Below are 23,109 nucleotides of genomic sequence, written 5' to 3' on the forward strand. Positions count from 1 at the left end.
AAATAGTGTCTTATCAACACTCCCCATTTCAAAGTTGTGACTTAGTAAAAACGTAGTCAGCTTCTCATACCATGTCATGAGAGCTTGTTTTAAACCATAGAGTGCCTTTTTCAATCGATAAACATGATCAATGTATTTAGGGTCTTCAAAACCCTTAGGCTATTCTATATATACTTTCTCGTGTAAATCACCATTCAAGAAAGCACTCTTGACATTCATTTGATAGATTTTGAACTTTTTAAAATAAGCAATGAATAAAAATAATCTGATAGATTCAAGACGAGCTACTGGGGCAAAGGTTTCATCATAATTGATACCTTCTATCTGAGTGTACCCTTGTACAACCAATCTTGCCTTGTTTCTTATAATATTTCCTAATTTATCAGATTTATTTTTAAAGATCTACTTAGTTCCAATTATATGTTTATTATTAGGTCTAGGAACCAAATACCACACATCATTCCTTACGAATTGATTTAGTTCATCTTGTATGTCTACTATCCAGTTTTCATCAGTAAGCACTTCTTTTACATTGGCCGGCTTAATCTGGGAAGTGAAGCACACATAATTACATATGTTCTCTAATTGTCTTCTAGTGCGCACACCAGTGAGAGGGTTCCCAAGAATTTGATCATTTGGATGATCTTTAACTGATGGCAATTCAGTGTTATTTTGACTGGATGAAGAGTCTGGTTTATCAAATATAGAGACTTCATCATCTTCTAAACTAGAGACAGGTGTATTCAAGTGATCATCTATAACCACATGCATGGACTCTTGAATAATAGTGGTTCTCTTGTTGAGAACTCGATACGCTCAACTATTTAGAGCATACCCTAGAAAAATCCTTTCGTCACTTTTAGTGTTGAACTTCCTTAGATTTTCACGGTCACGCAAAATATAGCACTTGCTGCCAAAAACTCGAAAGTATTTGACTGTGGGCTTCTTATTGAACCACAATTCATATGCAATCTTATCATTTGATTTTCTAGTATAAATTCGGTTTATTATATATCATGCAGTGTTCACAGCTTCAGCTCATAGATTTTTAAGTAATTTCATGTTATTTAACATAACATTGGCCATTTCTTGAATAACACGATTTTTCCTCTCAACAACCCCATTTTGTTGAGGTGTCTTAGGTGCAGAATATTCATGCGATATCCTGTGATTGCTACAGAACTTCTCAAAATTTCTATTATCAAATTCTGATCCATGGTCACTTTAGATTTTTGAAACATTTGATTTTTTCTTAGTTTGAATACTCTTGAGTATCCTTTTCACTTCATCGAGAGTTTCAGACTTCTCTCATGAAAGCTACCCATGCATACCTGGTAAAGTCATCTACTATTACTAGAATTTCATACCGCCTTGACTCTCCATTCTAGTAGGTCCAATGAGATCCATGTGGATGAGTTCAAGGGGTTTGGATGTGCCACTGGAGTTCACTACTTGTGAGTACTCCTAGTTTGTTTTCCAATCTGACATTCACCATAAATTTTATCCATTTTCTTTAACTTGGGTAGACCTCTTATTAATTCAACTTTGCTCAGTCTATAAAGATTACGGTAGTGTACATGTCCTAGTCATTTATGCCATAAGTCGGTCTCATTGGTCTGAACCATGTAACACAATAATTTAGATGAGCTTGAATCACTAACTATATAGCAATTTTCAAATGTTCTACAACCAATTAATATCACAGAACTTTTCTCATTAAAAATTTCACACCCTTGATTAGTGAATTTGATGCTATGTTTATTATCACAAATTTAAGAAATGCCTAAGAGAATATGCTTAAGACCTTTTACAAACAAAACATTCTCAAAAGGAGGAAGATTGAAGAGTTGAATCGTACCTTGGCCAATTATTCTACAGTTGCTACCATCACCAAAAGTGACTGAACCATCAGTCGTATCTTTAAGGTTGGTGAACAAATCTTTATCACCCGTCATGTGTCTAGAGCAACCACTGTCTAGGTACTACTTTGATTGACTTGAAGCCTTGAAAGCAGTGTGGGCAACCAAATAAGTAACCGTAGGGACTCATTTCATTACTGTTTTGGGTTTTGGAGTAATGTTGGTTTTTCTATACTTGTAGTTGTTATACATTCTACCATCAGAGTTACATTTCAAAAGCTCCTTCAGTAGATCCACAATTTTCTCAGCAAAAGGGTTATAATTCTGATTTTTAAAATTGATATGGTTGTTTTTAGATTTATTAGTTAGAAAATTTTTAAGATTTTTAAAACCATTTTGATTAAGACTTTTCCCTTTTGAGTTGGAGGACTCCCCTTTAACAAACTTAGGAGGAGTAGACTTACATTTTAGAGGCGTATTTTTATCACAGCCCAGACCAGATCTATCTCCACATTTCCTTGATCCGGTTAGTAATTTTTCTAGTTTAGGATCACCCTGGGCATACCTCTAAGTATCCTTCAAACTCAAAAGAGAAGAGACTTTTAGTTATAGTTTTTCATTCTCTGATTTTAGATTTTCAACTTGGGACGTTTTTAAATCTAAATCACATTTAGTCTTTTTAAAATAATCAGAAAGATGTGATTTTTCTAAAACTAGGTTTTCAAAATCTTATTTTAACTTTAAAAACTTTTCTTTTTGAAGTTTAAGTTTTACAGCTATCTTACAACTTTCCCTATATAGGGCATTATAGGCATCTTGTAAATCTTCATCGTTTTCAAGGTCACTTCTTAGATTTTCATCATAAGTTGAATCACAACTTTCTGAGGAAGTGACTCTGGCTAGAGTCATTAAGACCTTGACCTTATTAGAAGATTCAGGATCAAAATCATCTGACTCAAAAGAAGCTTCGAAGCAAGATGATTCATCCCATGTAGCCAACATACCTTTCTTCTTAGGTTTGTCCCTCTTTGGACATTTATTTGCCAAATGCTCGTATTCATGGCAGTTGAAACATTTGTTGTCTTTAAGTGATTTCCAATTTTTAGATCTACCCTTTTTCTTCTCAGAGGGTTTTTAAAAATCAACTCTCTTTTTTCTTTTGAAAATTTTATAAAACTTCTTGGCTAATAGTGTCATATCATCCTCTAAATTTTCACAATCAGAATTACTAGAATTATTTTGAGAAATAAATTTAGATGACTTAAGGGTTATGGACTTACCTTTAGGAGTCTTAAAATTTAACTCGTTGGTTTGTAAAGAACCAACAAGCTCTTCAATCCTCATATTATCTATATCATGGAGTTCTTGAATGACAGTGACCTTAGAATTCAACTTTTCAGGCAATGAGTGCAGTATCTTTGCAAAAACTATACTTTCTGGTATGCTATCTCAAAGGCCCCACATTGAGTTGACTATGTCATTCAATTTAATATAGAAGTCCATGAATATTTCACTTTCTTCCATACGTATTTCCTCAAACTTAGTGGTGAGGATTTGAAGTTTAGATTTCTTAACTATAGTCGCACCCGCGTTTGTCACTTCTAAGATATCCCAGGCTTGCTTCGCAGTATCACAAGATATAATTTTTTTGAATTCATCTGGTGATAATGCGCAAGTGATTGTATTTAAAGATTTAGCATTGGCACTACTCTCATTTTTCTGAAGAGTGGTCTATGAATAATAAGGTGTAACTTTAATAGATTTAGTTCCATCAGTGCCTAGAACTTCAGACATGGGTGGGTTCTATCTAGTCACTGTGGCTTGCCACATGCTCTCATCGATGAACCTCAAAAATATCCCCATCCTAGCTTTCTAATAAGCATAATTAGAGCCATTAAAAGGTGGAGGCCTAGTAATAGAGAGGCTATCAAATTTTGACATATTATAAGCTCAAGATCGATTAGCTCAAGAAATAAATCCAAATAAAAAATTGAGTTATTAGGCTCTGATACGACTTGAAAAGGTCGATCTCTAAGTCCTAGAGGGGGGGTGAATAGGACTATGACAAATTAAAAAATAAATGCAGAATACAAAGATATACAAAGATAGATAGCACAAATAAAAGCAACCCCAAATGCACAAGTCTTGAGAGGTTGATACAAACCGAGTTCTAAGGACAACCTTACACCAAAAACCAAACGCTTATGGTAGGACAACCTTACTTGAACGTTTGTAAGTATCAAAAACTCAAACTTAAAAAGAGGCAAAGGAAATAAACTAAGTTATTACAACATTCACCACAAGTGCATAAAAGAAAATTACACCATTCACCACAAGTGCATAAAGTAAATTACAACATTCACACACAAATAAATACTATTATCCACCACAACTCTAGGAATAATAATGGTTCATTTACGTGTCAACCAACTGTTAGCAAACAGCCACACAACTACTCCATTCCCAATATCCACACCCATGGGATATTGGCTTTCACTATGAAATAAGGATTTCCAAGGTTCACCTTAAAACATTCACAATTGTGTCTTTCAAATGGGCTGATACAATTACAAAAACCCTACAACGAGTTTTTCCTAGCTGAATCTCACAAACCAAAAATGCAGAAAATTGAAATACTTATCTAAAGATTCCAATGTAGCCTGGTAGAACCAATTAGATGTTGACATAGATATTCAATGTCCATTCTCACAAATGAAAGGGTTCTAGGTCTAAATGATTTCTAAATTAAATCAACATGGGGCTAGCTTGATTTGGTTTTGATCTCAAAAGGGTAAATCAAAATTCCTCTTTTTAATGCAATAGAGTTGAATAGAGATCACAAAATCAAATAAAAATTCTATAAATAGAATCTAAATGAATAAGTAACAGCTTCACAATTTGTAGGAACTTATCTCTCAGATTGATGGCTTGATTAGGCTTGGAAAATTAATGAACTCTGAGATTCGTCCTCTATTTATAGGTTAAAATTTTGTTCCCTCGACTGGCCTAAGGGTCGATTCGAGTGGTCGAAGCACCAACCAATTTTCAAAATTTCTAGCGCGATAAGATAAACCCGTTACTCGACTGGTCGAGTGGCCTGCTCGACTGGTTGAGCAATGCACTCGAGTGGCCGAGTGGGACTAGAAAAGCTTGTTGGACTTTGAGTTGAGCACTGCACAATTGGTCGAGACTATTCACTCGACTGGTTAAGAAGTGTCCACAACGGGTCGAACCATAACAAAAAATTCTCAAAATTTCTCAACAAATCTTGGACTGGTCAAGAAACGCTTTGGACTTATCAATTTAGTGGTTGAACTAGTCAAACAATGACTAGGACTAGCCGAAGAAAAGCCTATAAACTTATACATTGACCCAAATTCAATATGCAACCAATATGACCCATCCTATGGTCAATCCAGGGTCATCCATACCTTGTTTGTGAGTTTGAAACATCGAAACATCGATCGCTTTCGATTACTTGAAGTATATGAGCCTTGTTCTTGAAGTCTTGAACTTGTGCTAGACTTAAGGTGGTGATCTTTGAACTTTAGCTTGAGCTTCGAACTTCTGTTGTACTTGAGCTTGTAGTCTTGAACTTTGTCAACATTCTTCAACTTGAATATATAGAAAAATTCGACGATGACGATGACAACTCAAAATGCATGAAGATGATCTTTCCAACTTATCAAAACATGATATAGATTTTAAAAGGTTTGACACAACAAAATTAGACAAATCTGGGTGCTGGATTTCCGATATAGCACTTACAGTACCTTTTAGGTACTATTAGGGATTCTCTCGAGTTTTTTAATTATACATGCAGGCATTATCAAATTTTACTTCGGAAGGTGAGTCTCATCTACTAACCAATCAGTTGTACTTATAGGTTGAGTCAGGTATTACAATTTTCCTCTCCTTATAGGATAAAATTTCTGCTATATTGGATATATGGGGGCTTCATTATTGAAAAAGTGAAATGACTAAAAACCCTTTTTATTGCAAGAAGGATATCATACATCGGTGATGTTTTTACGGTTTTTATAAAGTTCATTAAAACAAGTGGGGATATTTCTTATGAATGTCCTCCTCACGTTCCTATGAGGCCTCTGCTTCGTTATGGTGTCCCCACTGAACTTTCACCAATGGAATCCTCTTTAATAGAAGGACCTGCAACTTTCGATCCAAGATACGAATCGGATGTTCTATGTATGACACGTCCTCACGGATTTCGATTAGTTGCTAGTCGATATTGTGCTGTCTCTGGCTCACACCTCCTCAACATGGGTACATGAAATGCATTGTAAACACCTGACAGCTAGGGAGGCAAGGCTAGTCGACATGCCACTTGGCCAATCCGCTCTAATATCTTGAAGGGACCTATATATCACGAGGCGAGCTTCCCTTACCAAATTGAAATACGCCCTTCATGGGCGAGACCTTGAGGTAGACAAAATCTCTGAAAGTAAATTACAATTCCCTATGTCATCGATCAGCATAACTCTTCTGTTGGCTTTGATCGGTGTGCATACTCTTTTTGATAAGCTCTATCTTTTTTGAGGTTTGCTGAATGATTTCAGGCCTGAGCAAACTCCGATCTCCAACTTTTATCCAACAACTGGGTGACCTGCAAGGACTGTTGTACAAGGCCTCATACGAAATCATGCCGATGGTCGCCTGATAACTATTATTATATGTAAATTCAACCAAGGATAAATGATTATACCAGCTGCCCTAGAAATCCAGCACACATACTCTAAGCATATCCTCTAGGATTTGATTGACTCTCTCGGTCTGCCCATTTGTTTGGGGGTGGTAGGTGGTGTTGTACTTCAAAGTCACACCCAAGGCTCACTGAAAGCTCTTCCAGAATTGTGATGTAAACCTTGGGTCACGGTCGGATACTATTGATACCGGCACTCCATGCAGCTTAACGATCTCACTAATAAATAACTGAGCAAGTGGGTCCATGGAGTATGTAACACATATAAGTAGGAAATGCGTTGACTTTGTCAGTCGATCAATGATGACCCAGATGGCATCATGACCTTGAGGAGTTCGTATTAATCCCATAATGAAATCCATTGTAATGTGCTCCCACTTCGATTGAGGAATCTCCAGTTATTGTAGAGTACCTGAGGGTCGTTGATGCTCTACCTTGACCCTTTTACATGTATTACATTGGGCGACAAATTCTGCAATGTGACGCTTCATCCCAGGCCACCAATATTGTCTCTTAGTATCGTGGTACATCTTTGTAGTGCCTGGGTGGATCGTGAATTTGGACTGATGTGTGTTGGTCAATATTTCTTGCCTCAACTCCACATTGTCGAGCACACACAATCACCCTTTACAATGAAGGTCCACCATCCACACTGCTCTACCACTCGGACGAACCATCACCACTCACTTCCTTATGACGATTGATGATCGCTAGGTCAGCTTGTTGTGCCTCAATGACTGAAGATATTAGCGATTGTTAAATGGATAAGCTTGCAAGTTGCATAGTAGCTAACTGAAAGCTCCACTCGAAATCAAAGTCCTTATTTCTTCCAACATTTGCCACTGTTGAACCATAAGGTGAGCAAAAATTCCTTGTGGCTGACAACTGAGGGCATCAGCTACAACACTGGCCTTGCCTAGGAGGTATTAAAGAGAGAAATCATAATCATTTAACAACTCTAACCACTTTCTCTGCTACAAATTAATCTCCTTCTGGGAGAATAAATTTTAAGGCTCTTGTGGTCCATGAACAACTGAAATTTGACCCCGTATGGATAATGTCGCCATATCTTTACTGCAAAGACTACCCTGGCCAACTCTAAGTCATGCATGGGATAATTCTTCTCGTAGGCCTTCAATTGTTGAGAAGCATATGCTATAACTTTGTTATGCTGCATCAACACACAACCCAATCCAACCCGCGAGGCATCCGTGTATACTACGAACCCTTCATTTCTAGATGATAGGAAGAGAACTGGTGCCATTGTCAACTTATCTTTCAACTCCGCAAATGCCTTCCCATAGGCCTCACTCCAACCAAAAGGTGCTCCTTTGTGGGGCAGTCGTGTCAGTGGTGTTGTTATACGAGAAAGCCCTTGAATAAACCGTCTGCAGTATCCCGCTAGACCCAAAAAGCTCCGAATCTTCATGACATTAGTGGGTTGTAACCATTGAGGCATGAACTCGACCTTAGTTGGATCTATGGCCACTCCTTCTCTAGTAATGACTTGGCTAAGAAACTTCACTTCTTCCTACCAAAATTCACATTTCTCCAATTTGGCATATAACTGATGATTGCAAAGCATCTGCAGAGCGGTACATATATGATACTCATGCTCCTCCTAGGTACACGAATATATCAGAATATCATATATGAATACTACCACAAACTGGTCGAGATAAGGGCCAAATACCTCATTCATCTATATTGCATAATACGGTCGGGGCATTTGTCAGTCTGAAGGACATGACTAGGAACTCGAAGTGACCAGATTTGGTGCGAAAAGCCGTTTTAAGGATATCCTCCTCTCTAACTCAAACTTGATGGTATCCAGAACATAGGTCAATTTTCGAGAAGAATTACGCCTCCCTAAGATGATCGAACATATCATCAATCCTTGGTAATGGATACTTATTCTTAATGGTCACTTTATTTAGCTTCCTGTAATCCACACAAAGTCTCAATGACCCATCCTTCTTCTTAGTGAATAGGACCGGCGCTCCCTAAGGAGAACTACTTGGGCAAATAAAGCCCAAAGCCCGAAGTTCCTCCAACTGCTTCTTCAATTCTTCCAGCTCCATGGGTGCCCTGTGATATGGCACCTTTGAGATGGGCACGGTACCTGGCATTAGGTTAATACAGAACTCCATTGCCCTTTGAGGAGGTAGGCCCGAGATGTCTTGAAAGACGTCGAGATACTCGCATACGATTGGGATCTCCTTAATCCTTAGGGTACTTTCTTCTTCTACTAGACAAGCCAAGGATGTCCTTGTCTGCTTCGCTGACAAATCCTAAACTCAAACTGTGGTTGGCCAATTATAGTGAAGGTGATTGTCCTTTCGAAACAATTTAATGTGGCATGATATGTGACCATTCAATTCATACCCAAAATAACATCCGGCTTCGACATCTTCACAACAAATAAATTGGTGGATAGGATGTGATCTCCAACATCACTGGGCAATCCTTGCAAAGCAGGCTTAGAGTAGAATGCTCTCCTAACAGTGTGGCTACTAATATCTCATCTATTACCCTTTTTGGCTCTAACCCTAACATGTTCATGAATGATGATGATATCAATGAAAGGGAGGCACATGAGTCAAATAAGGTTTGTGCAGATGATGAGAAGAGAGTAGCCGTACCCTCGAGTATCGTTACTGATGATTGAGGATTAGTCTGCTGAATAACATATACGTGAGGTTGGGCAGTCGCTGTAAATCCAACCTGTTGTCTCTAGGGCGGTCTCTGGTACTGCTGGGAGGAATCTCGACCTTGCGGTGGCTGCTGGTGCTGGTGCTTTTGAGACTAGTTGTGGTCGATAATGTTGAGTTTGTTGTTGAGGATGGTATTGTTGAGTCTAGTGTTGTTGAAAAGATCTCTGTTGGGGGTGACCATGAGGTTGCTGCCTATAAGAAGACCTATCCTTCCACTCTATAGAGACATCTGTCAGATTAAGGCAAGACCTAACCTGATGGTCTACTCCACCTCACCTAAAACATGTTCCTAAAAATGGTAATCACTGTGAATCTTGCTGGGGTTCCTAAACGGTTGATCCTTGCCTAGTAAGCTTTTTCAATGGACGAAACTGCTGGGTTAGGCCTCTCTTCCTCTTGTTCCTATTATCCTGTCTTCGAAACGACTGATCACGAGTCTTTTTCATCTCTTTGAAATCCGCTTCAATGATCTTAGCTTGGTCCGTCACCTCCTCAAACGTGGGGAATCATAAAGGTACTACCCTACTCCTCAAGCTAGGACGAAGTCCCTTCTTAAATTTACGTTCTTTCATACCGAAGGTCAAAATCAAATTTGATGTGAAACGGGACAGCTTAATGAAGCAAGCCTCGTATTGGGCCATAAATAAAGCTCCTTGCCCTAGAGATATAAATTTAAACACCATCTTTTCTCGAATATTATCAGGAAAATACTTTTGGTCGAACTTGTCGTTGAACATGCTCCAACTCCAAACCATACTCAGCCTTGCTTCCTTCTTAACTGACTGGAACCATAACTCTGCTTCTCCCTTGAATGTGAAGGTGGCAAGCTAGATTCTCTGGGAATCATGACACCCCTTCACATCTAAAATCTTGATAACTTAAGTCCTTCATCGGTTGGCCTCAAGCGGATCTGACTACCCTTTAAATCGAGGGGGTTGCAAAGCCTGGAATTCTCGAATCAAAGCTGACTTGTAACATCTCAAAAAAAATCCATATGAAGACCCAAGTACCACCTCAGGCAGAAATCACTAAGGACCAAATCCTTTAGAAATTAAACGAAGATTAATTAAGTGTTAAACTAAATCACCTGTCGAATTAACTTGGACAACTTTAAATATGAATTACTAGACCCAAAATGAGTAGAATCACTAATGCTACATTATCTAAAAACCTATGATCAATCTCAAAACCCAGTTGCTCTCGGGAGCATCATAAAACTCTGTATTAGACCTGGACCACGCGTCGAAAGTCCGATTACCGCAAAACTAAACAGTTATGACCGCCTTACTGGGCTCGACAACCACCTCAGAAATCAAGCCCTAATAGTATCCAGAAAAGCACAACTTAAGCCCGGAGTGAAGTGTGTGAGAAGTGCGAATATCTTTAGGAAGTGAACTGAAACTTAAGTGAATTGAGTCGTTCGCTTGCAGGCCAAATCTAATGATTCAGACCATCAGATTCTGACCCAACTATACCCTCAGATCAGAAAAAATTTTCAACACATGTCAGTGTACTTGTGGCCCTGATCGAGTAACGGTGATCGTTGAACTGAAACTGATCCTTCGCGGTCGATCTATAAATCTGGTCAGATCGAAAACTTAACTTGACCTAGATCCAATGTTAAGAAATTTTCTCCAGACCGTATGCAGAAAAAGGGCCTCCAAATGTGATTGGACCGAAACAGCCAACTTTTGTCTATAACTTAAGTATACCATGGCCCTGGGGCCATTTACATCAGTCCTGGGCCTATATAAGGGCCTTAAACCCTCTATCTCCCATTCCATACGAATTTCTAAACCCTAGGAGAGAGTAGAGAGAAAAGAGAAGAAGAAAGTAAGGAGAAGAGAGAGAGAGAGAGTTAGGGTTGGTTCCTAGGATTCGAACCCACCACTCCACGTACTTAGCTACCACTTCCATGTTGCTATATCGACGATTTTGATTCCATTTTTGGGTAGAAAATCCTAACCCTAATCTATTTTATGGATTCAAATAGAGTAGATGGTGGAATTGCTAACCTATTTCATGTTATAGGTTGTCGTTGTGCTGTAGACAAAGACTTAGTGTGTAAACTGAGTTCGTTATGAGTCTACCAGCGAAAGGTGCAAACTATAAACATTTAGGCTATGGTTTTAAGTCTTTCAATGTCAGTAATGATTTACGTCTGACTTGATACCTATCACATATGCTTAGTTACGATGTTTCCACGTATTACACATATATATGAACTATGTTGAAAATGATGCATTCCATGTGTTTGTTTAAATGTTTGAATGAATATGGAATTATGATTTGTTCTTGTTATGATGGATGTTTGGGAATATCTGATTGTTGTATGTGTGGCAATTCCTTAGTGAAAGGATTTGCTATAATACGTGTTTTAACTAATTTATTACATGTATGTATTATGTGTAGTCTAAGTGTTTGATAAAATGCCTGAATGAGAAAAATGCTTGTTGAACTGTATTTAACAATGGCGTTCAGATAGGATTCTCAATTCCCTTATCTATAGTTACAGTTTCCTTTATGTAACCTACCTTACTATTATGTGATTTGTGGATGAAATGCCTATGTATGTTAACATGTACACTATGTGTTGGTAAAATGCTCAAATGAGATTTATATTTGGCTTAGTTGTCACATGTGACTATAACATGTGAATGATATTGTTTTGAAGTGTGATTGGGGCTACGATGTAGTTCATGTGATCGACAATGGTTTACGATTAGAGGCTGAACTGTTCTAGCCGCGTTGGACACATTCTGATGAATCCGAGTCGTACGATGATTATCAACAGTGGTTAGGCCACGTGGAGTACTTACGCACTTCATGTCGATTAACTCAACGTATGCTCGTACTAGTCAAGCTTGTCAAGTAACCGATTGGCCCAATGTATGTTCAACATGTATGGACACTACTGCTTGAACCTAAGGTACCAAACTTACCAATCCAAAGCCCATTTAAACCTTAGTACCACGATCTGTTAAGACTCATGAGTCGGGCATTATGGTATGGGACACCGTGGTCGAGCTATCAGCCTACGCTGGGGCGACGAGCGTTCCCGTAGTGTCCAATGAGCAACCCAGGCTCGTGACTGAATACGGTGGTATGGGACACTGTATTCAAGCTATTGGCCTACACTGGTGTAGCCTGGCTATGGTCCTCTAGTTGGGTTGGTGACGAGCCTTTAAAAATAGACTGCCAGTTGGTAGGGCGTTGGTGGATTGACCTCGAGTACAAAATAAGCCTACGCTGATGGTGACGAGCCTCTCCTTAGTAACCTAGAACTTGGCTTTCGTATGTGATTAACTATGATTAACGACCCTAGATGGATCATCGTTTGGGTAAATGATATAAAGGGAAGTACCTTAGCTCGAATATGCTGTTTGAATACGCCTAAATAAGAACTTGGCTAACACGATCATGCATTCGCATTGTACGGTGCTTTGGCGAGGAAGTGCATGTGGTCAGAGTGGTGCATGCTATGATCGTGAGATGATGTCGCTGAGGGAGTGTAGGCAAGGGCATACATCATTATCGCATACCATTTCTACATTAATAAGAGTACTTATGCTATGATTGTTGTATTGCTTTATCATTACTGCTGATTGAGTTGATAACATGTTAACCTTTGCTTTATAGCTCCACTGGGTTGATCACTCACTCCCACATTTTGGGACGGTGCTTTAAACACCAACCAAACTCTGGTTTAGTTGCAGATGATGACGATACTTGCAAGGCAGAGCCTGATTTTTATAATGCGAGGAGTTCTCCTACATGCAGTTATCAGGTAGGTCTATGTAGACCATGTTTTAATCGACAGGGCTTATTGAGATGCTGACTAGATGACATTACACATTTTGAAAATTTTGAAAATTTACATGTAATTAATTGACCTGGTGACATGATCATACTCAGGAGACTTACAATCACTTATATGTTCTATATACTTATCACAGTCTTTCGCTTACATAATATAACTGTCTCTGGAGTATGATATGCCGATTTGGTATAATCCCACTCATGTTTAATGCACTAATACGGACAACATTTAATCATCATTATCTATGTTGCATAAATGATGTGTTGGAACTCGGGAGTTGGGCTCCTGCTTGACCCTGATTTTCAGGGCATTAAAAGTTGGTATCAGAGCATGATTTGGATTAAACTAGACCTGGGTTATGGTAATAAGATGCACACTAATGTACTTTGATTTAGGAGGGAGCGATAAAATGTAGAAACGGTCGTAAGATTCCTAATTTCGCTGATCAGGGAAATTAACTGTTGAAATCGGACTCGTAGGTATCTGTAATCATGCGAGATGATCCGAACCCCTCTCTAGGCTGTCGATCGATGGATTTAGACCATGATTCAGCCTATTTCACACGCAAACAAAACTGAAAAGCATAAATACATGCCAAAAGGGGGACCCAAAATGACTCAAACATCGCAAATTGGGGGATCCAAAGTGGACCCTACACACATATGGCACCCCGGGAAGGGGGTTGGCCACCGCCCAACTGCAGCGGCATCGCGCCCGGGTCTAGCAGTGGCGTCGCGCCAACGGTGGTGCACCAGGCAAGGGCTCGTCCGAGCCTATCGGGCCGGTTGGGCCAACGTGTGTGGAAAGCTGTGGGGGCCATTGAATCATGTGGGACCCCCTTTATGCCTCTCATTTTTTTCATTCCACCCCCCCCCCCCCCCCCCCACCTAGCTCCAAGCTCTCAAAACCTCAAGAAATCCCATTTTTTTCTCTCAAATCCTCCCTCCAATCTCACACCTTCTTCATCTTCTTCACCACCTACCCATCCTTCATCTTATCCTTCAAACCCATCTCTTACATCTCCTTATTTTTCTTGCTTCCTACTCATTTGAACATAGGGTCTATACCCTTGTGCCTTATAGCTCACAAACTTTCAAATCCACTCTATTCCCAAGTTTTTTTTTCTTCTTCTTCTCCTCTCCATGGCTCTCCTTAAGCTTGTAGCTGCCATCTTCTCCCTCTCCTCGCTCCTTTCCCTCATGGGAAAGCGAAGAGCGTCCACCGATGAAGCCGGGCCTAGTCGCCTGACCCATCCGAGGAAGAAGGCGGGCGGTGAAGGTAGCACAAGTGCCGCCTGAGAGCGAAGGTCGAAACGGGATCTGGATCCCCAGATCCCGGTCGAGAGAGTTTTACCGGTGGGCTTCGAACACGGTTGGGTTAGTGGTCGTAGGGTTGTACTTGAAGCTATTGTAGACAAAAGGCTATTTGGGTTGTATCCGATGATGGACCACCTGACAGACACCGGTTGGGGTCACATATTCGAGGGTAAGTCTCACGCATGTGAGAACACTGTTCAAGCCTTCTACGCCCATATACGGGACCCAACACTAGAGCCTTTGCAGTTCAAGATTCCCGTGGGAAGGCGGGAAGCAACAGTTGATGTAAATTTGGTGGCCCAGATCATGGGAATCCCGTGTGGAGAGATGCACGCTAATGATAAGGATCTCAAGAACGTATGAGAAAGAGATTGCCGTACGCGTTACCTTTGCAGATTAGCCTAGTGGAAGGAAGGCAGAAGCCTTCCGTCGACGAAGTTGACCGACGATTTTTGCCTGCTTCATCACATATTCACATATAATGTGTACCCTAAGTGGGGCAACCGTACCGAATGCACTCGCTTGATAGTGGAGTTCCTGTATAGAGCTGGGCAGGGAGACAAGCTGTGTCTGCCTACGTTCGCCCTGCTACAGATAGTCCAGACTGCGTGTTCTGCTAGGAATGATGTCTCACTTCCATTTGGCCGACTCGTATGCAAGATTGCTCGAGAGTTCGCCTATAGACTTAACATGGATGACCTTGCGCCGATCCACTTCATTAATGAGACTATGCTTAACAACATGGGGATTGGCCCTCGCCAACGTCAAGCCCGACTTGACAAGTATGGGGATGAGACAGAGAGTGAAGAGGAAGAAAGTAATGAGATAGAAGAAGAAGATGAGTCAGAGGAAGGAAGTGAAGAAGGAGAGAGTGAGGAAGAAGAAGAGGAGGCCCAAAGCGCTGATGTTGGCTCTCCTCCCACTGCACAGAGGCGCAATAGTGATCAGGCTATTATAGAAGCCCGCTTGGCTCAACTTGAGGAGGGCCAAGTTGCCCTGCGAGAGGAGGTCATGGCGACCCGAGCCAAGCTAGAAGAGAATGAAGCCTTCATGAAGCAGAAATTCAGTAAAGTATCTTGCACCTTGAGGGTTATCTTGTGTTGTCTACAGGATAGGGGTGCACCTCCACCAACGCCAGATTCGGATGGCTAGTCGTACATGTAGTCATCTTTTGGTTTGTATGTTGCTTGTTTTTCTTACTTCTATATATAGCCTTAATAGGCTCAGTAATGTGGTAGAACAGTTTGTAGGTTTTAGTGTGTGAAACTGTGCTTAGATTAGCTCGTATGTATTTCTATCATGATTTATGTAATACTGCATCTCAAGTACTGTGACAATTTTGTTAAATGAAATGCATGAAGTTTCTTTGAGCTGTAATGTGAATGCTGGGTAGTTGAGTTTGTGAGTATGCTGAATCTGACCTGGGTTGCACCCTATGCTGTATATAGGGAATGCCACCTAAGGCCACACGGAGTATAGCACGTCTCACACTTGGTGACTCATTTGACGAGGCACCTCCCCTAAGGGATAGCCAGATGGACCCTAGTTTGGGCTCAGCTCATGAACTATGTCGGATTCTCAGTCGGCCACTGGCCCCACCAATGGGCCGACACCTATTGCACCACCGGTTCCTGAGCAGAACCATGCATCTACCTCAACGTCATACATGCCTCAGTCATCTCCTCCTATTGATAGGTTGGAGCAAATGATGCTCTTGATGCAGCAGCAGCAACAGCAACAACAATAGTAGTTTTTGGCCACCAGCGCAGGGGCCCTCGCCCAGAGCATGAGTGTGGTTTCACCTGCACCACTCGTGCACCTTGTTGAAAATGTGGGTGTTGGCGACCTATTGAGCGATTCCATCGCTTCTAGCCTCCCACTTTTGCAGGTACTCACAGACCCGAGGAGGTCAAGTATTGGCTTGACCGCATCACTAAGATGCTGAAGCCGCTGCACTGCACTGAGACAGAATAAGTGGAGCTGGTCACCTATATGTTTGAAAAGGAGGCCAGCCTTTGGTGGGACAGTGTCGTTTGGACTATTGTTGTTGGATACGTATGGACATGAGAGGCCTTTGAGATGCGCTTCCATGAGAAGTATTTCCCTCTCACGTATCGTCATGAGAAGGAGAGTGAGTTTCTTCACCTCTGTTAGGGAGGGATGACAGTGGCAGAATACGAGAACAGATTCACTGAGTTGGCTATGTATACTCCGTTGATATTAGCTGATCAGCTGATGCGGATGCGACAATTTTCTGAGGGCTTGCGGCACGAGATATGCTCTAAGATGTGTTGCGCTAGTATATCCACCTATGTTGAGCTAGTGAGTGTGTCTCTACGAGCAGAGTAGGATAGGGATAGACTATCCTGAACACACGTACCTATGGTCCCGAGGCCACAACCAGATTTTCTGAGCAGGCTGTTCCTCTATAAGAGGTCGTGTGTAGATTCTCCCCCTAGGCTTGCGGCTCCACCAACTCAGTTGAGGTGAGCAGACTTGTGGTGCACCTACTGCAAGAGGTCGGGCCACTCAGACACATTATTTCACCAAGATGAGGGATATCAGCTTCTCACCGCCTCAGAGGATCAACTGCCAGCTTCCTCAAACTATTGCGGCTCCACCTCTACAGTCAGCACCCGCACATCTATCCTTTCAGCCGCCTGCACCTTGATTTAGGCTGCCTTAGCGACCTATAGTACCGCAGCCCAATCATTCTTAGCAGGTGTGAGTACATGCTCTTGCAGCTGAAGCGTCTGATTCAGCAGCTACGGTGCCTTTAGCTTTCGAGGTCACTGCCCACATCTAAGGTACCCCTGTATTTCTATTGGTGGATATCGGGTCCACTATTTCGGTGATATCATGTTCTGCAGTCAAGTGCTTAGGGTTGAATACGACCTCGATGGTTGGGGTGAGGGTTATAGCAGCACCAGGAACTTTTACAGATGTCACCAAGTTGTGTGAGGGTTGCTTGATATATTTAGGGAGCAGGACGATATGCATTGACCTGATTGTCACCACGATATACCATTTCGAAATCATCCTTGGTATGGATTGGCTTACTGAAATGAGGGCCGAGATCGACTGCGAGACTGTAACACCCCGTACTTTTAATACTCGGGTGTCACCACGTAGATCCAAATTAGCTCACATATATGCATTGACCCACATAATTTGCCTTACATGTCACTATCCAACAACCCTCAATCTATTCATCTTAACCCTTAGATTTTAGACTATAACAACTCACAACATCATAATAAGATTTGAGATCAATCTGTCCATTTGACTATCACAAGTTGAACTGTATTTAAATAAATGAAAATCTTATTTTTATAATCTTGAGCGTGATGACATCTCATCATACACCTATTTAGTACAGTCGAACCGTTTAAAACCAATATGGGGATCAAAATCACAAGGTCCACCATTCATAGATCTACAACGTCCTGTAGGAAGATCCATCCTATTCAACTCCCAAATTTCACCCAAACGATCATTAGGACCCCTAGAGTTATCGATAATGAAATACTAGGCAATCTAATCGTTAGATTGGTTTATAATGGTCCTAACTCCTAATGACCTATAGTGTGGCCCACATCATGAATTATATATATAATGTGCAGACAATAATAATAATAATAAATACAAAAATGATATAAATACATATATACACATAACAAAATAAATGAAATAAAATAAAATTATGAGTATTATATGGGTAGTAACAAGTCTTGAAGAGGTAGACAACCCATAGGGCCACTTTAACTGTTGACGATAGATATGGGGTAAATCTGACCACCAGAACAATTATAATCATCTGTTAAGGGTCAAGATCTGGTTGGCATGGCCTACCTAGGTCTCATCGTCAACCCAAAATGGGCCAGGGTCCCTATGAAGGGTTCCCAATACGGATGAACGGTATGGATTATAACGTTAACATTCCAGTGGGCCCCGACATGGCGCATGCACAAAGAAAAAAACACTTGTGTGCGAGGTGCACCATGACATCTCCTCGGTCGAACTAGTCTTGACCGACTCCTCTTGCAAATACAAGTATCTCCCGCCCTCTCTCTGTTTCAAACCGATGTACTTCAAACCTATAAGTGGGCCACCACGGCCACTTTCCGGGCCATCTGGTCCGTTCAATTTCTCTGTGGGGCCCGGCTTAACAAAATGGTATAATCGTTTGACCCCTTGTAAACAAAGGAAAGAGATGGACTACCACCGTCCAATTCATGCCAAAAATGACTCGACGAGCGCCTGTGGGAGGAAGGAGAGAGAAGACCGCCCTTCCGCCCTGGGATGGGCAAAGCTCAGCCGTCCATGGTAGGGACGATCACGACTGTCCACCTCTCTCTCATTTGGCTATAAAAAGGGCCCTGTAGCCCTTGGAATTTACACGAAGAGAGGAGGAAAGAGAAGAAAAACAAAACAGAGAGTCATTCTTTCGTATTATAGTTCGAGTGTAAGTTGGCAATCACCCACCTCAGGTGACTCTTCTTCTTCCCTCTCCTTAGGAATTTTTAGTTAAGATAATCATATCATTGTCTGGGCCAACATCATGCCAAGTAATGCCCAAGAGTCGGCCCAGCAATGGCAACATTTGGAGGGTTGACGCTAGGACCAAATGATGGCCATGCAAAGCTCTGTTTTGGAGCTCTCATTATAGTTTGGAAACAGACTCGGGGAAATAAGCCAAACAATGGCCGTTTCAGACCACAATCAGGCCCCAGTTGAGGTCTATTTTGAGCTCTCTGTAGAGCTTTGAAAAAGCTCAGGGTGCAAGCCAAACATGGTAGCAGCAGGCTAGGAGAAAGACTCCATTTTAGTCTGGAACCTAAGCCAAGCAATGGTTACATGGTGAACTGAGAACACCATTGAAATGAGTCCCTGTGTTCAGCTTGAAGCCGAGTCAATCAATGACTCTGTTTCGGTCTGGGATCGGACCCAAGTGCAGCTCATATTTCTGGCCAGGACCTGGCCAAAAATGGCCGTCCGTTAGGCCACGAGCAGGTAGAAACGAAGCTCTGTTTGAGCTATAAACAGACTGAGAGCAGAGTCATTCTCGATGCCAAAAATCAGTTGGGCATGTTCTCACGTTAAAGAGCTGGTGGCCTTGTACGAATCCTGTGTGCCATGATCTGGATGTGGGATCGGGCCTCGAGTAGACCCTGGTTCCAGTCCATGTACGGGTCTGGTCGGTGCCGAAGATCAGGACCAACGGTGGCTTCAAACAGCGACTGTTCCTTTTCCTTTCCTTTCTTTTGCATTACAGTTAGTGGGCTGTTTACCCGCCTAGGCCCTGCAAATTACAGGTGGGCCTCACTTAAAACACCAAGGTGAGCTGCATGGTTAGGCCATCTCACATGGCAGCTGAGTCCCTGGCCCCGTGTGGCACCCACGTGTGGATGGGATCCACCTTGCTCTGCATACGTGAGGCCTACCAATCACATGGGACCCACTTGTGCAGAAAATACACGGTGCATGTAAGGGACGCTCGCCTGTCAATTCGTCCACATGAACTGATTGTAAAATGTTGAGATCTCATCATGACTGATGAGTCTAGAAGATCTGAACGGTCCACGTGGAGCAGGACCTCATGAAACCCCCTGGTTCCAATTTTTAATTTGAACCAAACTTCGGTTGGCCATGATTAGTGAAAACAGTTTCTTCCCTTGAAATTACAATTATCCTTGCTATGGCCCACCAAAATCTTAGATCAAGGTGAAAATTTACCCCCTAAGGTTCCATGGGATTCCACATCTTATGGACCGTTCGGATTCGACACCCATGCTTACGTGGGACCCACATACTTGCAAGCCCACCTGTGGTAATTGGGTGGAAAGCCCTCTAGGATGTATATATGTGATGAAACATTGCATGAGTGCCACCTCTATGTAGGGTCCACCAGGTGCATGTGCTTGGGACCCAAGTGCATGGGAAAATCACCTTGTACGCATTTGGGTGGGGACCGTCCAAAGTCTGGACGTGGTCCACCTCGACACAGATCCACTCCGTCCACCTGTTTTGACAGTTGAATGGGACCCACCCTAGACGCTATACACATGTGGGGCCACACCTTGTATAAAGTTCCAGGTGCGCTGCAGCACAGTGAGCTGTAGTGAGACCCTACCCCAAGGTCATTAGGGGCCCCACCTGATTGGATTTGACTGGAGCACCTTCCAGTACATGTAACACATAAATATTATACGTGGGCCCACAGCTACATAGGAATCATCAGGTGTAGGAGTATAATGCATACATGAATCCTATGTGGGCCACATATGAGGGTTCCCCACCTTGATATTGGGTCATTCGACCAACCCTTGGTGTACTGGGACTTTAGAACCTATCAGTTAATGCTAGGGATTTTCTCTAGGGATATATTCAAATAGCAGGGAGGTACTAGCTTCTCAAGGGGACCTGCAGCAAGGGACACCCTACAAGTTGTCTGGTGATGATTCTTCCCCTTGAGCTTTCCATCTTCTCATTAGCTTAAGTTATAGTTTTTATTAAAAATTCATAATTGATATCTCCCTTTATAATCACATGTGTTAGCTGGTGAAAATTGAATTGATGTATTACATGCTTTATGATTATACTATATAATTGTTCATGCTTGTGGATTTATTTTTATGGATTGCTTATGGAACTTAAGCTAGTACATTAGTGGAAAATTCCCACATATGAATGTACACCCAAACTTGGGATGTAACTTAACTAGTTGTGATCGTAATGGACCTTCGACTTGGTGGTTATTGAGTGATGGTCTAGATAGATCATTCATGTGGGCCTACCATCCAGGGTTGTTGTGTCTAATGGCTTTCAAGGATGGTCTTTTATCGCACGGTTTTGATACTCACCCTATATGGCCTACTTTGATATCGCCCTATGTGGCTTTGTTCTAGTATTTTCCCTATATGGGTTCGATGTTTTATACTGTACAACCATGTGATGCTAAGCCCCATATATTGTAACGTGATTGGCCACTAGTCGACGAGATTCCATTAAACATCCTAAGGTGGTAGTCTCATGGGCCGGAGATGGTGGTAATGGGACACTATGCCCGAGCCATCGGCCTACGCTAGGCCATGTGCTCCCCGTAGTGACCATGAGCTTACTTAAATTGGCTGGTTGCAAATGGACTAATAATGGGCTGACAAGTCATGCATACATGGCATATTTTTATGACTTGGATCACTCTGCCCTGCAATTACGCTGCGTGTTGCACTTATGACTAGTCATTCGATTGTGATATTGACTCAGATTATCATGCCCTGCAATTACGCTGCGTGTTGCACTGATAACCAGTCTTATCCCTGGGTGACGACCCCATTGCCCATCCGGATGTTTTACCCGAGGCACAGACCGTCTGGATGTTTTACCCGGGTCGATCATTACATTCATGCATCCATGCATCTAACAAGACTACATTTACTCTGTTTTGTTGTCTGTATGTTTTATATTATTTCTTACCTAATGCAGCGGTGTGTAATCTTGAGGGGAATTCACACTGAGTTGGCCACTCATCCATCAAATATAAAACCGTACAGGTAGTACAGGTGGCTTAAGTGATATGCGTGTTCAAACTTGATAAGGAGAAGGGTACGATCACTAGGAATTCTTGACTGTATGCTTGGAGGTGTTGTGTGATCTTGCGGCTTATATTTATATGCTTTCTATTATTTCTCATGTATTAGATCATGAAATTCTTGTATTTGTTAATTTTGGAGACATTGGTTTGTATAAGTCATTATGGGCATATTTGAATGATAATGAAATTTTTCTTTATGTCGATTTGTCCACACTACGCTCATTTGCTTACTCTGATAAAAGAAAAATATTATATCTGACCATCCTTTAAAGTTAACACTCGAGTTTTTTGGGACACGGGTCATATACTCAGGTCCTAAAAACCGGGGCGTTACAGTTGGTATCAGAGCATAGTTTGGACAAACTTGGCCTTGGGAATGATCTTATACAAGCTTTGAAATGTCTCAAGTTAGAATATTAGAAACTAAAAATTTGAACTTAGGAAAATTTCCCTTAAGACTTAGAAGAATGATTGAGAATGTAGAGACCCAAACTTAGGTTCCCTTAGAATTATTAGAGCAACTATTGAGAATTTCCTCTATAGCTAGGAGGAATTGAGAACATAGAAAATCAAAATGTTAGGCCCTTTGAACAGTTGTTTGGATAACCATGGAACTTAGAAATGGACTTAGGTTCCCTTTGAAATTGTAAGAGTACCATTCAAACTTATGTGAGAGTCCCTTGAGATTAGAGGAGGTTGAGAACTTAGAAACTTAAAACTTTAGGACATTTGAACATCTTAACTTTAGTCATACCTTGATTTCCATGAAAACTACCAGCATCGTTGTTGGACTTAGAAATTAAACTTATACACCGTGGAAAAACGAACACTCAAAGAACGCCTTAGGAATTTAGGATCCAAACCCTTTCTGTGATTTCCCTTAGTCAAAGATGACATGGACATAATACTTAATGAATGAAAAGAACTTACGCCTTGCAGGAATTTCCGTGGTCACTAGATTGTACACTCGATTGGACACAGGGGCCCTCTAAGCTTAAGAATTGCAACGGGAAATGTAGTTTGTATTCATTAAACACATCTCTTTACTTAGAATTACTATTCCCTACAAATTCTTGCACATGAAAT

This window comes from Magnolia sinica, chromosome 3 (genome assembly GCF_029962835.1).
Source record: "Magnolia sinica isolate HGM2019 chromosome 3, MsV1, whole genome shotgun sequence".
Lineage (NCBI taxonomy): Eukaryota > Viridiplantae > Streptophyta > Magnoliopsida > Magnoliales > Magnoliaceae > Magnolia > Magnolia sinica.